The sequence below is a fragment of the Photinus pyralis genome, unplaced genomic scaffold (genome assembly GCF_008802855.1).
Source record: "Photinus pyralis isolate 1611_PpyrPB1 unplaced genomic scaffold, Ppyr1.3 Ppyr1.4_LG4, whole genome shotgun sequence".
In the NCBI taxonomy this organism is placed as follows: domain Eukaryota; kingdom Metazoa; phylum Arthropoda; class Insecta; order Coleoptera; family Lampyridae; genus Photinus; species Photinus pyralis.
Window position 1 is genome coordinate 29,030,077 of NW_022170511.1, and position 16,659 is coordinate 29,046,735.

At 35.2% G+C, this 16,659-nt stretch overlaps 2 long non-coding RNA genes across 2 annotated transcripts in view; one reads left to right on the forward strand and one right to left on the reverse strand.

Annotated features, from left to right (window-relative positions):
• The window catches only part of LOC116167835, a 42,285-nt gene that overhangs the window by 12,976 nt on the left and 12,650 nt on the right, over positions 1–16,659 (reverse strand). The window contains exon 2 of the long non-coding RNA XR_004144657.1: positions 7,104–7,221. This is a non-coding gene — a long non-coding RNA (uncharacterized LOC116167835). The remainder of the gene's footprint in view (positions 1–7,103; positions 7,222–16,659) is intronic.
• LOC116167836 overlaps positions 1–16,659 on the forward strand; it is a 40,502-nt gene that overhangs the window by 3,629 nt on the left and 20,214 nt on the right. The gene's annotated exons all lie outside the window — the stretch shown is intronic.

Consider the following 16,659-nt stretch of genomic DNA (forward strand, 5'->3'; position numbering starts at 1 on the left):
ATGGGGGCCGTGAGAGCAGAGTCGCCAATTTTGAAGTGAACAAGCCATCTAATAATACGATATACATCAAGATATCTCGAAAGTGAATCCAATGGCAAGTACTTTGCCTTATATCATTGAATTCCTAATGATTAATGAAACAAGGAATTTTTAGAGGGCGAAATGACGGAATACAATATATTGCGATGTTTGTGGCTCGGTTTGTGGCAAGCTTAAACGTTTGTGCATAAGAACCCATGCCAAAGTGGACGATTGTCAAATGGATATATCTTGGAAACTGATCCAATGACAGTATCATTACTATCGCATAGAGAACACTTTCAACTTTCATTTTGTCTAAGTTTGATTACAAAATGACGGACAAAGAAAGCAGACGTACTACTTTAACTTATTCGAAAGACTCTTTTTCTGTGTACAACCTACAAAAATTATGCTAAAAATAAAAATAAAAATGTTCATTTTGATTTCGTTGAAATTTTGGGATTTTGGGCTTTATACACTAGGCAGAAAGTATGCACGATTGTCATAAACGGTTTTTTTAAATATCTGGGTTGAGCTAGGAAGCCGAATTTGGCACCTGACATTAGTTTAGAAGGGAGATAAAAAAAACAGCCAAGAGGAACAGAATAGTTCTTAGATGTTATTGACATTTTGAATTAATAACTATCCAAAGCAGTTGAAATGCAGCATAATGCATACCTAATAGCTGGAAATATTCCACCGTTAATAATGAATTCTGATGCGCTATTTGATATTCATGTTATGTACCAAATTATGCTATGTTTTGTTTACATCGCCCAAATTTTATACACATTTATTGCAAACAAGTGAGTTTCTCCTCAGTATACGCTATAACGTTTATTTGGGCGTTTGGAGACTGACTCTGAAACGTGACTTCGATAAAGTACTTAATTCAGATTTAATTAAGAATAAAAAAAGTTAACACCTGTTGGTCATTCTTAGAATGGAGAAGTGGAATCACCTAAAAATCTTCTTATCTCCCGAAAAATTTTTTACGTTGTTCTCTCAATTTTTGTGGGGTCTTTTCAAAAACTTTTTTTTAGGATAATTTAAAATCTGTATAGAGTCTTTACAGCTTCTAGAATATAAAGCGTGTTTAACATTTTCGTGATTTTTAAATCATATAATTCTTAGGATCTTCCTACAATCTTGTTAGACTTGCTTTGGTATCACCTCATCTTGAACATTTGTTGTTCGAGACTCGTGCAGTACTTATGTGCTGACAAAAAATACAATAATACTCGAGGAACAAAATTAAGATCAATGTACAAAGGAATTGATTAATACTAAAAAAATACCCTAAAACAACAATAATTTACGGTTTGAAGAAAGAAAGTTTGAATTCGTTATTTTCATGTGATGTTTACGTTCATAGATTTCCTTTCTTTTATACGCTGGATGGGGTGTGACATCTTGGGCTAAAAATTTATTAAAAATGATAAGAGCTTACCAAAAAGGATAGGAAAATCTGTCAGTCCCACCTTTATATGTGTTGTGGTTATCAAGAAAAGAACATATGGATAAAGTGAACGCGATCGGTTGTGTATTTTCGAGCGTTACCAGTGACACCGTTATAAATTACCTATTTAATTCTTAGTGAACTCTTTTTTCCTCCCAATCGGGTGCATTATACTTCACTTCTCACTGCGGCCCTTGTGGCCTGCAACCGATGCCAACAAACATGCCCAACGTTAATATTAATAACAAGCGTGATTCAAGCGCAATCTCTCCAGACGTAGATAAACCAAGCGCAAGATATTTGTTCGAACCGAAAAAACTCTTAACAGAAAACAAGTTATACCTACCAGCTAGTGCATCAACTAGTACTCTCTATCAAGACCGCAATGCCACACCAACACAAGATAATATGGATATCAGTCAACAGGCGTCCACACAAAAACCAAGGATACCGCCAATATACCTGCATGAAGGTAAAAATGATCAAGAAGTGCTTAAAGATATCCAACGCGAAGCAACACAACAATTTACAACAGCCTATAAAGGTAACCTTTTGCGTATTAACTTAACCGACTCTAATGACTACAGAAATTGAACTAAATATTATGACTCTCATAATATTAAATATCATACATTTAAAAATCCAGATTCGCAAACCTTATCGGTAGTGATGCGCAGTGTACCCATTTCCTTAACAGAAGAGGAAATACAAAACGAACTAACAAACCAACAATTCAATGTCAACAAAGTTACTAGACTGTATAACAAGGCCAAATATCCAATTCCAGTCTGTGCGGTTGAACTTACCAAAGACGAAGAAGCCAACAAAATATTCGCACTTAACAAAATAAATCACTGCATTATCAGCGTTGAACCCAGACGCAAATCTTCTGACATACCCCAATCACACCAAGAATTACTGCAACCTCACCCCACGATGTGTAAAATGCAAACAATCCCATCATTATAAAGACTGTCCTAAAGCACCCAATGAAAAGCCTCAATGCGTAAACTGCGAAGGTGAGCATCCAGCGAATTTTAGAGGATGTCCTTATTTTCAATCGCTATCGCAAAATAATCGAAAACAATTCCCTTCTACTCGCAGTAATATACATATGGACAACCGCCCTGCCAATTTCCCACCTCTTCCCAATACCAATAGACAACACTCAAACCTGCAAACAAATCGCCGCACTTACGCCTACCCAAGCCAAAGTCCTACCATAACTCAAAAGGATCACAACCAAGAGTCAACAGATCTAGTAAAGGTAATATTGAAAACAGTACTAGAACTTCTTATGCCACACCTTGACAAAATTAAATCCACTCTATTAACACTATTACCCACACTCTTCAACAATGGCAGTTAATCAGGCGAACCATCAAAAGTTAACAATTGCGAGCTGGAATGCTGACGGTATCAAATCTAAACGCTCGGAATTCATATCTTTCTTACATAGCTACAATATTGACATTGCATGTATCAGTGAAACTCATTTAATCGATACGGAACCTTTTAACATACCAGCATACACAGTACTCCGGTACAACAGAACCGCGCCCATAGCGTCCGGAGGTGTGGCAATTATAGCAAAGAAAAAGCTATCTATTTGTCCACTACCAATACAAAAGTTTGAAAGCTTAGAAGTGGTACAAGCTAGCCTACAACTAATAAACAACAGATCCATGAGAACCGCAAGCGTATATAAACAACCCAACAAAATATTATCCGACTTACAAACTCTATTCATTAGCAATGATCTAACGTATGTTATTGGAGACATGAACTGCAAGAATACCATCTGGGGATGTAGGGTAAACAATCAAAATGGACAACGATTGATGAACTATACTCATGCTAACGCAATCCAAATCTCGGCGCCTGATGCACCAACACATTATCCATACCGTACTGATCATCAACCAGATATTCTAAGTATCATCTTACACAAAAACAATAGACTTCCTATCTCGCAAACCGTAACTACGGACCTAGACTCTGACCATCTTCCGATAATTATCTCCTTCACAGAGACGCCATATGAAGCAACACAGCTGCCAAGACTCATCAATGGCCGAGTTAACTGGGTTAAATTTAAAGAAAACATTGATGAAACAACTCACTGTCCATCAACGCTGCAGACTATCTCAGATATAAATACGGCAATATCCAAACTTCAGAATGCCATTAAAATCGCCATTCAAGAAGCAACAATTATCCAGTGTCCACAAAAGAAGCCGAACTATCTTCAGCCACCTCAGGAAGTATTAAACTTAATTCGAGAAAAAAATAGAATAAGAAGAGAATGGCAAAGGTGGAGAAGACCACATCAGAAGCAAGTATCAAATCAATTAAACCGCCAAGTGAAGCTGGCCCTCGACACACACAGATTAAGTACCTACAGGAGATATATACAAGAACTTCAACCCAAGGATCCCTCAATGTGGCAGGCAGTTAGACGAATAACAAGAAAATCACCAACTCCATCACCTTTGAAACACAATGATATTGTGTTAACCACAGATGAAGAAAAATGCGAGCTCTTTGCAATTCATTTAGAGAAAGTATTCACAACTACAATCTCTGATGACACGATAGAAAGAACACGACAAATCAACAACTTTATTGCAGAAAACATACCCAACACTGTTGGAACCATAGAACCAGTGACCCCGACTGAATTAGCTCGGTACATTAAAAATTTACCAATTAAAAAAGCTCCAGGAACCGATCAAATTCCAAATATTATCCTTAAAAACTTCACGAGAAAAACTACACACTATCTCACTGCGGTTTACAACGCATGCCTTAGAGCAGGATATTTTCCAGACGTATGGAAGATTGCACATATTGTGATGTTTAATAAACCGGGTACGAAAACCAAAGCACTCTACCTGTCACCAACTTACAAGAATTTCGGAAATGATCGAAAGAGGATTCGAATCAAAGCAACACACGCTCATTGCTTTTATCGATATAGCTAAGGCCTTCGACACTGTGTGGTTAGATGGTCTAATATACAAAATATTAAATATAAATCTACCAAACTACCTAGTAGTCATTCTGAAATCTTTTCTTGATAACAGAAGATTTCAAGTTAGAATTAATGCTACCTTGTCCTCTACTAAGAACATTTCGGCCGGAATTCCACAAGGATCAATATTAGGACCCATCCTTTACAATATATTCATGTACGACATTCCTCGAATGAACCACTCAACTATTGCAATGTATGCAGACGACACCGCAGTGATTACTCAAAATGAAGATATAAACATCGCAGCTCAACACCTACAATTTAGTATGGATGAAATAAATGAGTGGTTAAAATCATGGAATATATCACTAAACTCGAACAAATGTGAAACCAAAGTCTTCACTCTAAGATTCCCTACACTGCCACCCAACATCATAATAAACGACCAATCCATTCCTTGGAACCCACCCGACTCTGCCGTCAAGTACCTGGGAGTTTATCTGGACAAACGACTTACTTGGAAATTCCACATAAACAAAAAACTTAACGAATGTCACTCAAGACTAAGCCAGCTATATCATCCTATTATGAACAGAAATTCCCCGTTGAAACTTGAATGTTCCCTCCTTATATACACATCCCTTCTACGTTCAACAATGACCTATGCCTGTCCAGTATGGGGAGCTGCATCCAACTCTATAATCAAGAGACTACAAACTGTCCAAAACAAAGTGCTCAGGATTGCCACCAATGCGCCTTGGTTCGTTCGTAACACACAGCTGCACAACGATCTTAGACTGTGCACTATACAATCATTTATTAAAAAATGTATTAAAACATATTATACCAAAATAAGAGAATGTCCAGGGGCTGTCAGCTACTCACTAGGTGAAAAACAAATTCACAGACGATTGAAACGTAAACTTCCACAAGACCTCCAATCAACCGATGACGAGCAACATAGCGTTAGCGAATGAGGATCTCCTTGGAGCAGCCCTCTCTACGTGATTGATATTGTAAATAGTGAACATTATAACAATTCTGTGTGTAGCTTTTCTATGTAGCTGAACCGGAAATTAACATAAATAAAAAAAAAAAAAAAAGAAAAGAACGCAAATTAATTTTTAAACTTTTCGGGATAGAATCCTATAGAATCTTTTACGATCTTTAAAACGCCCAGAACGATACGAACTATTACAAGCCTGTAACTCTTTATCGATCAGTATTTTTGCAATATTGGAATCTTATTGAATACAAAACTAACTTAAAAACTCTACGTGCATGTGTAGGCGACGATAGCGCATTTTTTATACATAGATTCGTGTCTTGGCCCTGCAATGCAAAGGCAAAATTAATCGACTGGATGAGACATATCTATTGGTGAAGTCGGTGCAAATACCTTGACAATGAAGTGTCCGAAGAGGGTACTCATAAAAGGCAAGTGGAACGTCAGGATCTATTGGCGATGTCAAAGCTTTCAGTGAAAATGTCTGCAGAATGGAGTGTCGGAGGATTTTGAATGTATGCCAGGTGGTCTTTAAATGTTTATGTGTAAAGAGTCCCCTCCCCATTAATCATATACCAAGAAAGTAAACATCGATAGCATGAACCTACCTAACAATCGAACCATTTACAAGCTATTTCGGTTTAAAAAATGCGCTCTATCTGCACAAGAGTCGTGGGACATTTTTTGAATACTGCGTTCACCTGTGCCTCTTTTCATCAGTGCGTAAGAAAATTTGGAACATTAAAACATAAGTGAGGAATGATTTAAAGAAGGGAATGGTCCTGCAAAACTAAGCTTAAAAACCAGTTTTTTTTTCAATCGAGAAAAAACGAGATTGAAGAGACCAATGTGTATTGGTCTGTCCTGAGAATGTTCCTTAAATTCTATGGATCTGCGTATATAATGCGTCCCACAGAGAATTGTAACGGGGACGTTTCTTCTTCGTGAAGATTCAATATAGAGAATGATATTCTTCTTCAAGAAAGCAGGATTTTCCATCTCTCTATCAGGTGCTCAAACCTTGAGCATTTACCTCGGACTGGAATAATTGAACTATTTCAAATGTTAATAATATTGGACTCTCATCACATCACCCGATATTGCATGTTTCATTTGATAAAGTTGTTGATTGATTGTAAATGGACAATAATTCATTTATACAATGTATGCAGTTGTATAAATTTTACTGACATTGTTACCATACGCTAAGTTTTATAGGTCATAACTCAAACAAAGTTCGCATGCTGTCATTTAGGCATTTGGAATAAACTACTCGTACAAATATAAAACACTTTATGACAATTTAATGATTTAATCAATTCTATGCTCATATTTTTAGTTTTTGTACAATCACGAGTCAAGAAAGCCATTTACATCGGAGCACTTTGTACGAACGTGCGCCTTTTGCTACATAATAAACAACAATCGCAGTCTATACGTACTCGTAAAAAGCAATTACATTGCACCGTGTTTCACTTTATGTTAACATAATTGAATAGATGTTTTTATTATTTACCATGTGGTCCCTATACGCATTTACATAGGATAGAGAAATTAATTTCATTAGCATGAAGATATGAACTGAAATTAGGATACCTGCTACCTAATGAGAAAAATAAAGAATAGGTAAGAGTACCTACCTTCCTCCGACAAACCGTTTTCGAGACGAGATATTCGCTCTTAAAGTTTTGACATCATCAGTGGATATATTTCTTCCAGTTGTCCCAATCGCCCTTGAGTAGTGAGTACCCCTTTGTGCTAAAAAATAAAGATCAGTGTTCGGTAATTGACTAAATGAAAGTAACATTTTCAAAATGGTCCAGTAGGCCTTGGTCTTAGCACCAACACCAAAAATACAGGTGTTGTTGGCTTTATACGGATAAGCTCTTGTTTTTATTAGTCTTCAGAGTTCGCGTTTGAAATTGTAGCTTGTGTTTGCATATGTTTATAAATTAAAGGTTATATGGTTAAAGATTGGTTAGGTAATTATAACACCCTGTAGATGTTAGTTATAAAATAAGTCAATGAATTAACCCCTTCCGTATTTGCACCAATTTAGGAACACCCTGTATTTTCCACTACCCACGTATTCAGTATTAGAAGGCGTGTTGGTGGGTCAAATTGGATTGGATCAGCGAACTGCAATTTTTGGTAAAGGTCCGTGACAGCTTGTGAGAATATATACAGTGCGTTTCAACACTGGTTTCAACTAAAGGGGTCACAAATCTATGTTATGACTAACTTGAAGCTACGCAGTCTGTTACAAATTAGCAAATATGCTAAGATTTTTCGATACAGTTCTTGTTGATGCGTAAACATTACAGAAAATAATGCCAACCTTTTAAAGTTAATCATTATGAAAAAGTGAAGTTGAAATATGTTTGGCATTTTAGCATTTAATTTTTTTTTTCGTGGATTTTATAAGAGAACCTATATTGTATTAGTAAGGGTAGATACCTACTTGTTAAATCAAAATTTTTCACGTTTTAATCAGATAGGCATCACTTTAATAATGAATTATTCTAAAATCATTTGTAGGCTATTTTTGATCATTAAAAATATTTAGAAAGCATTTTTAAATCAAATTTAAAAAATCTCTGTTCCCCAATTAATGAAAAGTTTTTATTCTTTTTTAATTATAAACTGACTAAAAAGAATTCATTATTAAATTGTTATGAAATTAACCGAGCGTACTTGAGTAAAATGAAAAAATAATTAATTTTACTAGTAGACTTTGTTCTTGCATCCTTCAGACCAAACTACACCCAGAGATTCGCGACTCATGGTGTAAAATAATAAGAGGGAAATAATGCCAACGTCCCCCCATTAGAAAACGCAGAAAAATACATTGTAGAGTTTTCCACAAAACGTCGCGACGGAATATGTCTATCCTGAACTGTTTATGAATAATATTATAAGCATTTAAATGAAGATGTTTTAAATATTATTTTGAGAAATTGCATTGATTTTCCAAGTTTCCAGCCTGCTGAGCTGCCCATATAACAGTACCAGGTACATGAAAGAGCCAAATTAAGCGTTTTTTAATTGTAGAAATTAAGGTTGACATTTTGAGAAAAAAGATGAAACTAAAAATTAAAATTATAGCTTAGTAATTTGAGTTTGAACAAAAACTTGAGAAAAAAATAAAAACTCCGAATGTATGGGTCTTTGAAGAATATTGCACGAATTCACAGTAAAATATGTGAACAAATAAAAACTAATGTTATACAAGTCGAGATTTATTTGTGGAAATGCAGAGTACGTCCATCACGAAGTTCATCAGTACACAGTTAGTTTTAATTTTTAGTTCGTAATGAGATGAGTTCTGACCTTTGAGAGTTCATTATTTCTAAAATGCACAAACGGGACACTGTTACTGTACCAAATATATATTTTATAAATTCTAATTCTAATGATATCTTGTGGATCCCTTTGGCATGGATTGCGGACTCCCACGGGCCGCGGAGCACCTGTTGGGAACCACTGTTGTAGATAACATTATAAGTAACATCGACACTGTTTCAGTGTACGAGTACACTTTTTTAAGAACAGGTTTGTGCAGTTAATCAGTGTTCTATTATGATTCGGATCAATTAACTTTGAAGGATATGAATGCATGTGTTGATCTTGAAATTTGAATAGTTTGACGATTAAATTAGTTTTCGTTGATACATTTCACTTACAGCTTATCGTTTATTTTTGATTTAAGCTATTGTACTAGTCGTTCCATTTGGCATCAGTATGTAAATATAGCTATGCTTAGAGGTCTGAAAACTAAACAGTTTTAAAATATAACAACAATTAAGTTCATCCCGTTGATTGAGATTGCTGAAATGTTGCCAATGTTTACAAACTAAAACAAAGAGGAACTGAAAAACGTACCCAAACGATTTCTCATTCTATTCATTTCAGATCCGGTAACTCATTTGTAGATATGAAATGCGAAATGTAACAAAGTCATATAGTTTGTCTCTTATTTCCAAATGGGATGTTCACTGTCCTTCTTTTTTTGCGAGTACGTTTTACATAGCTTTCCGTCCGCACCTTGCAATGTGCAAAATCGAATTTAAATTTCAAATACTTTACTTATGAATGCAAAAAACTCGGTGGAGTTCGTTATATATAATAAATATTTAAAAGTAATTGACTACGTTACGTCGCGTGACATGAATAGATAAATTAGTTTTTCAAATTCTATAGATATAAATTCCAAAATAACTATGCTTTTATAAGCGCTAATAATGGAAGGTTTATTGAGATTGTGTAATACCTACATGTCACGATTTGTTAAAATAATACTAGTATTTATCGTGAAATTAGGTGGTACTGGCACTTAGGCTGGTTAAAGCTTCTGAGGAGTTAACGGGCACCGTAAGTACGGGGTAATGGTGATTGCTTACTTCAAGACCTCAACTTTATACATTTGAGCGATGAGAGAATATTTGGCAACTTGAGATTTACTACGAAGCTATTGCAAACTTTCCCAAATATCATTTCGGTATTGATCATCTTGCTTCCTTGTCCTACCCCCAAAAAAGTAAAATCCCAGACATTTTCAACAAATTTAGGATTTAGTTTCAAGGACATATTCTGGCCATTATTAGTCTGTTTTGTATTTATGAACTTAAGTTTTTAATATTCTTTGAAAGATTCTTGCGACGTTTATTATACGTCATAAACGCAACTCGACTGATCGCCATTGCGCTACGATAATAATGTTGAATTGGTTTGGAATTGTTTTTTTTGCGAACAAAAATGATTTTTCCGTTTGATCAAATTCATATCTTGACCAGAATCTAATATTCACACTCCTGGAATAATAATGATTCTGGTGGTTTTTAGGACAGTCGGTACAGTACTTCACAAATAATTTTCAAATTTAATGAAATTCTATGTCCTAGGGTTGTGTTTTACATTTTTAATCAAATGGTGCATGGTATATTAGTAGAAAAGAGACACCTTCCGCCATCTTGGATTTATATCACAAGGTCATGACCTTGGAATTTTGCCTTTGGTTTCCCCAATGTCGTGACCTGGGGTTTTGGACCTTACGATTTCCCAAACTATCATTGCAATCATTTCAATAAGTAAATAAAATGAGCGGCAGATGATGTATTGCAAAAACTCAGCTACACTTAAAAAATGAAAAATTATGCATTTCTAATTTACAAACTAACTAAGACATGGTCCTGTTTTATGATGTAAGGTACCCTGGGCTTCTCCTAGCGAATGATTACTTTTAGGAAATAGCGTTAGGATGCCAAAAGAGCTATTCTATACTCGGAGTCTTATCTGCTTTAATGCCCTTTAATCATTGGATGAATAGTTTAGAAGGTTTTGCGGTTTAATTTAAATTACATTTTTTGGAAATGTACATTTCAAATTTTAAGAGAGCGGAACTACAAAGCGTCAAGCAAAACAATAAAGGGAGTCTGAAATGGACCGTTTCTTCTACATAACGGAAGATTTCCACCTTAACAGTGTCTTCATTTGATTTTCAGGATTGTACCTGACTTCGTACATGAAACATGAAAAAAGTAACTATGTGGTTCAATCTTTTTCTTGGTAATGATTCTTCATCATTCTATTTATTCTTCATTCCCGATTCTGGAGCAAATATTGTATGCGTTGGTAGTATACCTTTAGTAGTAAATGAACCATTGTGACGGGCTAGTTCGTATATGAGAGTGATATTTGACTCAAAATGTGGCGATCGCGATGATGTGCCACCTTCTCTATTTGCCCTTGATAAAATAACTTTTATCGGTCGGTTTCCATCTCAGATTTTCCAAAGATTATACATACAGGAACGTATTGCGTTACCGTATACCGGATAGATCTAACTGTATGTTCCGTGCATTAATCAGAAACATCTGATTTACATAATTATTTTGTCCATTTATAGAGGTACAAATTTAAATACGTAAATGGTACATCAAACACGGATTTGAATTTGAAACTACTTCCGCAACGATCATTAAATGCGTTATGACTTGTAGATTTCGTTGTAGGTATATATTGATGTAAGGTCAGTAATGTATATACAGCGAAGTGTCTAGAATACAATGTCATTAATCTTAGTGTAAGTTACGGTAGGTCAGGAACGAAATTGCGCTGTGTCATGCACTATCTGTATTCTGTTACCGTTTAACAATACAAGCCAAATGTTGACTCGGTCAGGGATTTCTAACTCTCACACTCACCTTTGGGATTGCTTCGATTTTTTGTTGCAGATGTACCTACTTTTAGAACCCTACCGATTTATTGGCGACTCATCAAGACACCTAACTGCAATCCTTAGCTTACGGGATGATAGTAAAATATCTGTTACGGTCGTGAAACATATACGAGGCCATTTACAAGTTCTCTGCTGCTACTAGAAAAGAAAATTTATAGGTGCCTAGCAGTCTAACACAAATACGTCAAGGTGTTATATAGCAGCAATAAAGTTGTTTACGGTGTATTATTTAATGAAAGCAGCAGACTGTGTAGCATTCACATCGAAAGATTTAAAGGGCCTCCTAACGTTAACGTTTTCATGATAAGGAATGTCTAAAAGGGATTTAGGGTAAAAAGACGGCGTACGGTTTTTTAAAAATTGTTGGTTTTTACCGTTAGCTTGCGCAAACCCCTCGTTACGGTTTCTAATGTGCTGAATGACGGACTTTTTGTTTGGAATCCTATTACTATATTAGTCGCAATCTTAATTTATTCATAAATAACACTTACCCAGTAAGAAAGTATGAAATTAAAAATTACACAGGTCAACAAAAAAATAATTTTTTTTTGCGCATGGGATTTACATAATATATTCTGACTATAATAAGCAAAAATAAATAAAAAGTGCAATTAGACATCGAAAATATTTGCTTTTACAAAAGTTATAGCGATTTGATTGAAAGCTTTCAGGGGCGAAAATTAAAGCTGGAATCTTTGTTTTCCCTCAAATAAAAAGAAAAATGGAGGGTGATATTTTCCCGCGGTTACTTAGCAAAGAGGAAAAAAAATCCTGGAACAGTTTTTTTATTTATTTATTTATTTATTTATTTATTTAACCAGAAACCATACAGAATAAAAATTCCAATTACATGGCACTGGGGCTCTGAACAAATATTAGGGCTTAAGATCTAATTTTATTTATTATTGAATTTAGGGGATCGTGAAAAAAGTCGATATCATTAACTGAGGATAACTTATTTAAAGTGATCAAGATCTTAATAAGTGGGGAAGTTGTGTTGTTAACTACAAAAATAGTATTATTTTGCCTCAGCTTAACAAATGGTACCTTAAGCTTAATTTCTTGAAGTAATTCGGAAGAGTATAACAAGTTGTGTAAAATTTTGAAGACAAAAATTGTGGAGGCAATGTACCGTCGGGTTTCTAACCTCGTTATATCTAAGCCGAAAGTACTATTTAAGTAATTAAGCTGGGTACCGTAAGAGATCAAATGTGGATAATTTTGGGTTGACCTAAAAAACATTACTCGGATGAACTTTTTCTGCACTTTTTCGATCATGTCTGAGTATTTGAGAGTTTGAGGAGACCAGATACATGCAGCATACTCAAGCTTGGATCTAATAAACGCATTATATAAGGTTAGCATTGTCTGTATATTCGTGAAATTGAGTGTATTTCTGATAACGAAACCAAGAAGTTTGTAACACTCATTTGTTAGGTATTCAATGTGTAAGTTGAAGTTAAGGTTGTTATTGAAAAACACGCCCAGGTCCTTAACGGAGGTGACTCGTAGCAAGACCTTTCCATTCATCTTATAGTCAAAAAGTAAGGGATTCTTCGATCTAGTAAAAGTAAGGACTTTACACTTATTGATATTTAGTTTTAGTTTATTTTTGATACACCACTTAATTACTGAGTTAATGTCCTCTTGAATATTTAAACAGTCACTTGGGATTGGACTTTATTAAAAAGTTTTAGGTCGTCCGCAAATAGTAGTGCTTTCGAGTTTTTTATCACTCGCGGTAAATCATTTATGTATAAGAGAAACAGAAAAGGACCAAGAAGTGTTCCCTGGGGAACGCCTGATGAGGGATAAAATTCGGCTGAATTCACACCATTGAATTTCACTCTTGTTTTACGGAGAGATAAATATGATTTCAAGAATTTGACGGTCGGATTACTTACGCAATTTAAAACAAGTTTACGGAGCAAGACTTGATGGGATACTGTGTCAAATGCCTTCGCAAAATCTGTATAAACACAGTCCACCTGGGCTCTCTCATCCAAGGCTCCTGCTGAGAAATGCGTAAACTGCATTAAATTGGTAATCGTTGATTTGTTCCGCGTGAAACCGTGCTGTTGATCTGCAATTATACTGCTGAGATGGGAATAAAGTCTAGTATAGATCACTCTTTCGAAAATTTTCGCTATTGCTGGTATAATTGCAATTGGGCGATAATTCTCAACTAATTTTCGGCTTCCACTTTTGTGAATTGGTGTTATTCTGGTGCATTTCCAAGCTTCAGGGAATGTACATGTTTGCAAAGCTAAATTAAATAGATGTAGTAAGGGGGTTACCAATAAAGATGCACATCCTTTCACGATGTAGGGTGGGATTCCATCTTCGCCTATAGCCGACCTCGGTTTCAATTTTTTAATTGCTTCCAGTATCTCGGATTCATGTAACTGAGTCAAGTGCAATTTGGATAGCACCAGGTCCGATTCCACGTCATCTTCCGGGTCATCGTTCCTCTCCATAGTGTAGACTGACTCGAAGAAGGATGCAAAGGCGTCCGCAATGCTTCTGGCGTCCGTTAACGAGGTGTCTTTGTACTCAAAAACTCCAGGTAGTTGACTATTCTTCCTCAACGACTTGATGTAGTTCCAGAATTTATTGGAATTCTTCCGCAGATCCATTTCAATTTGATTAATGTACCTCTTATGAGCAATGTGGATCATTCTTTTGAGTTCTTTTCTGGCTTCAATGAAGTCTTCCGATTGGCCCTGTAACCGAAACTTATTTTTCTGTTTGATTTTCTTAATAATGTCTATATTAAACCAGCTAGGATACTTATTGGCACTCCTAATTGTAACTTTGGGGACACATTCATCGAAAATGTTCATTACCGTTTGATTAAAGCTAGTTACTGCATCATCTACCGATTTGAAATTCTTCAGGATAAGAGACTCCTTCCAATTAATATCGCGAAAAAGGACGTACATTTTAAGAAAATCTGCTTTTTTGAAATTGAAGTTGGTTAACTTGGTAATTCGCTTAGCTGGTCTATGGACTTTGTAGACTATTTCTAGTGCAGGATGAAGTGGATTAATTTTATCCAGTGAGTCGACAGCAGATTTAATTTCCGCGTTTAAGTTAGTTAAAATTAGGTCAAGGGTTCTATTATTGCAGTTTTTAACCGTATTAATGAGTTTTAAGTTGTACATCGAAGCTATATTTTTAATTACTTTGCATTTAGCACTCGCGTTTTCGAAATTATACGTGGCGTCAACAATTTGTGGTAGGTTAAAATCGCCTGCTATTAAAACTTCCGATGAATGCAACATGTTTTCAATTGTTTCTAAACTTTTGGTAAAACTCACGTACTTATCAATACCAGATTTCGGTTGAAAGTAGACAACACCAAGAATGTATGAAGTATTATTAATTTTAAGTTTGACCCATATTTCATTTAGATCACTTTGAAATTCCAATTTTTCAGCATTCAAATCGGTCTTGACTGCGATTAAAACTCCGCCTCCCATGGTACACTTCATTTCTTCGTAATTACGGTCATTGCGAAAGACAGCATATTGATTGTTGAAATACTTTAAGGAAATAGTCCATGGTTTCCCGTTCAGTGTTTCCTGGGAAACCATAGAGTTGAAAATTATGACGAGCTGACAGGGGTTTTGGTTTTGTATCATCGGGTATAGAATGTCTCTAAGGATGCACAGGTTACATTCTCATTTAGATTCACTTAAGGATAATGTGGGAGCTTTTTGGTAATAACAAGGACAACACTTTCATCAAGACATAATGGAATTTAGGCACGTTACCAAGGCCAGTAAGCTGGAAGCATGATGGAAGATCATATTTGGGGGGTTGATGAGAAAAACTTCAGTTGAACTTGTCAAAAACAGCAAAACTGTTCCATTTTTAAACATTTAGACTCTAAGACAAACAGATTATAAATGTAGGAACTTTACCTTATAATAAATCGTGCGTATGTAAGTAAGATTTTATAGGTATTTTTATTTTTTTGGTTTTTTGCATTTTTTTCACACAAAAACAAATACATAACCTTTTTTTGTTCTAATTCTTATTTGTGGCTATACAAGCAATAAAAATAAGGTATATATGTCCCATGCGCAAAAATGCTGTAGACCGGGTGTTATTTTATGGCGTACGCATAGTCTTACGTCGTAGAATGACTTTGTTGTCCCATATTATTCTAACCCTCATTCACTTGTGTCAATCTCCAGGCCATATATTTGATATTAGTGTAGTGTACTAGTAGTGGCCTAGTGGGAATGTCGTTCTTGCAAGTAAACATATACATTTTCGATTTATTGATTTGGTTTTGGGGTAACAAATTTGGTAGGTCGTTCTGTTCTGTATCTATAATCCTCTAGTGTAGTATTGAAAATGGAAAACTCAACTACATGTACTGTACATGTATATTGATGAAAACTGGATTGCTTCTATTTACCTGGATTAGATAGGAATACATCCACAGTAATTGTGGTGACAGGTGGGTGTGCTGCATTTCCTGAAAATGTATGAAATCTAATCTTTTTTATTTTCACGCGTTGATTTCCCTGGTAATTACATTGACATCTTAGGTTGGTAAAAAACTATGTTATATATTTTTCTATTTTTTGTCGTAGACACCACTTATTTTTTTTAGTGCACTTTCACTTTTAAAAAGTAAAAAGTGCAGCTCTTGATGTCTGTCTGTCTGTGTCACAAAGGCTCCGGACCTACACCACTTACAGACTTGGTATTGGTGTCATTCGACCAGAAATTAAAAATTATTGCATGTTTGTATGAAATGTCCATAAGGGCTATTAAAATCGAAAAAACATATTTGAAAGTGCACTCTTCGCATCTTGCTCACAAGCGGCTTAACGAATTTTTTCTTAATATTTAAAGTATATATTATTTAGATTTGGATGTTCTGGAACTATTTTAATTTTGTTTATATATTTTATTTTTATTATTTTATTTTTCCTTTATTT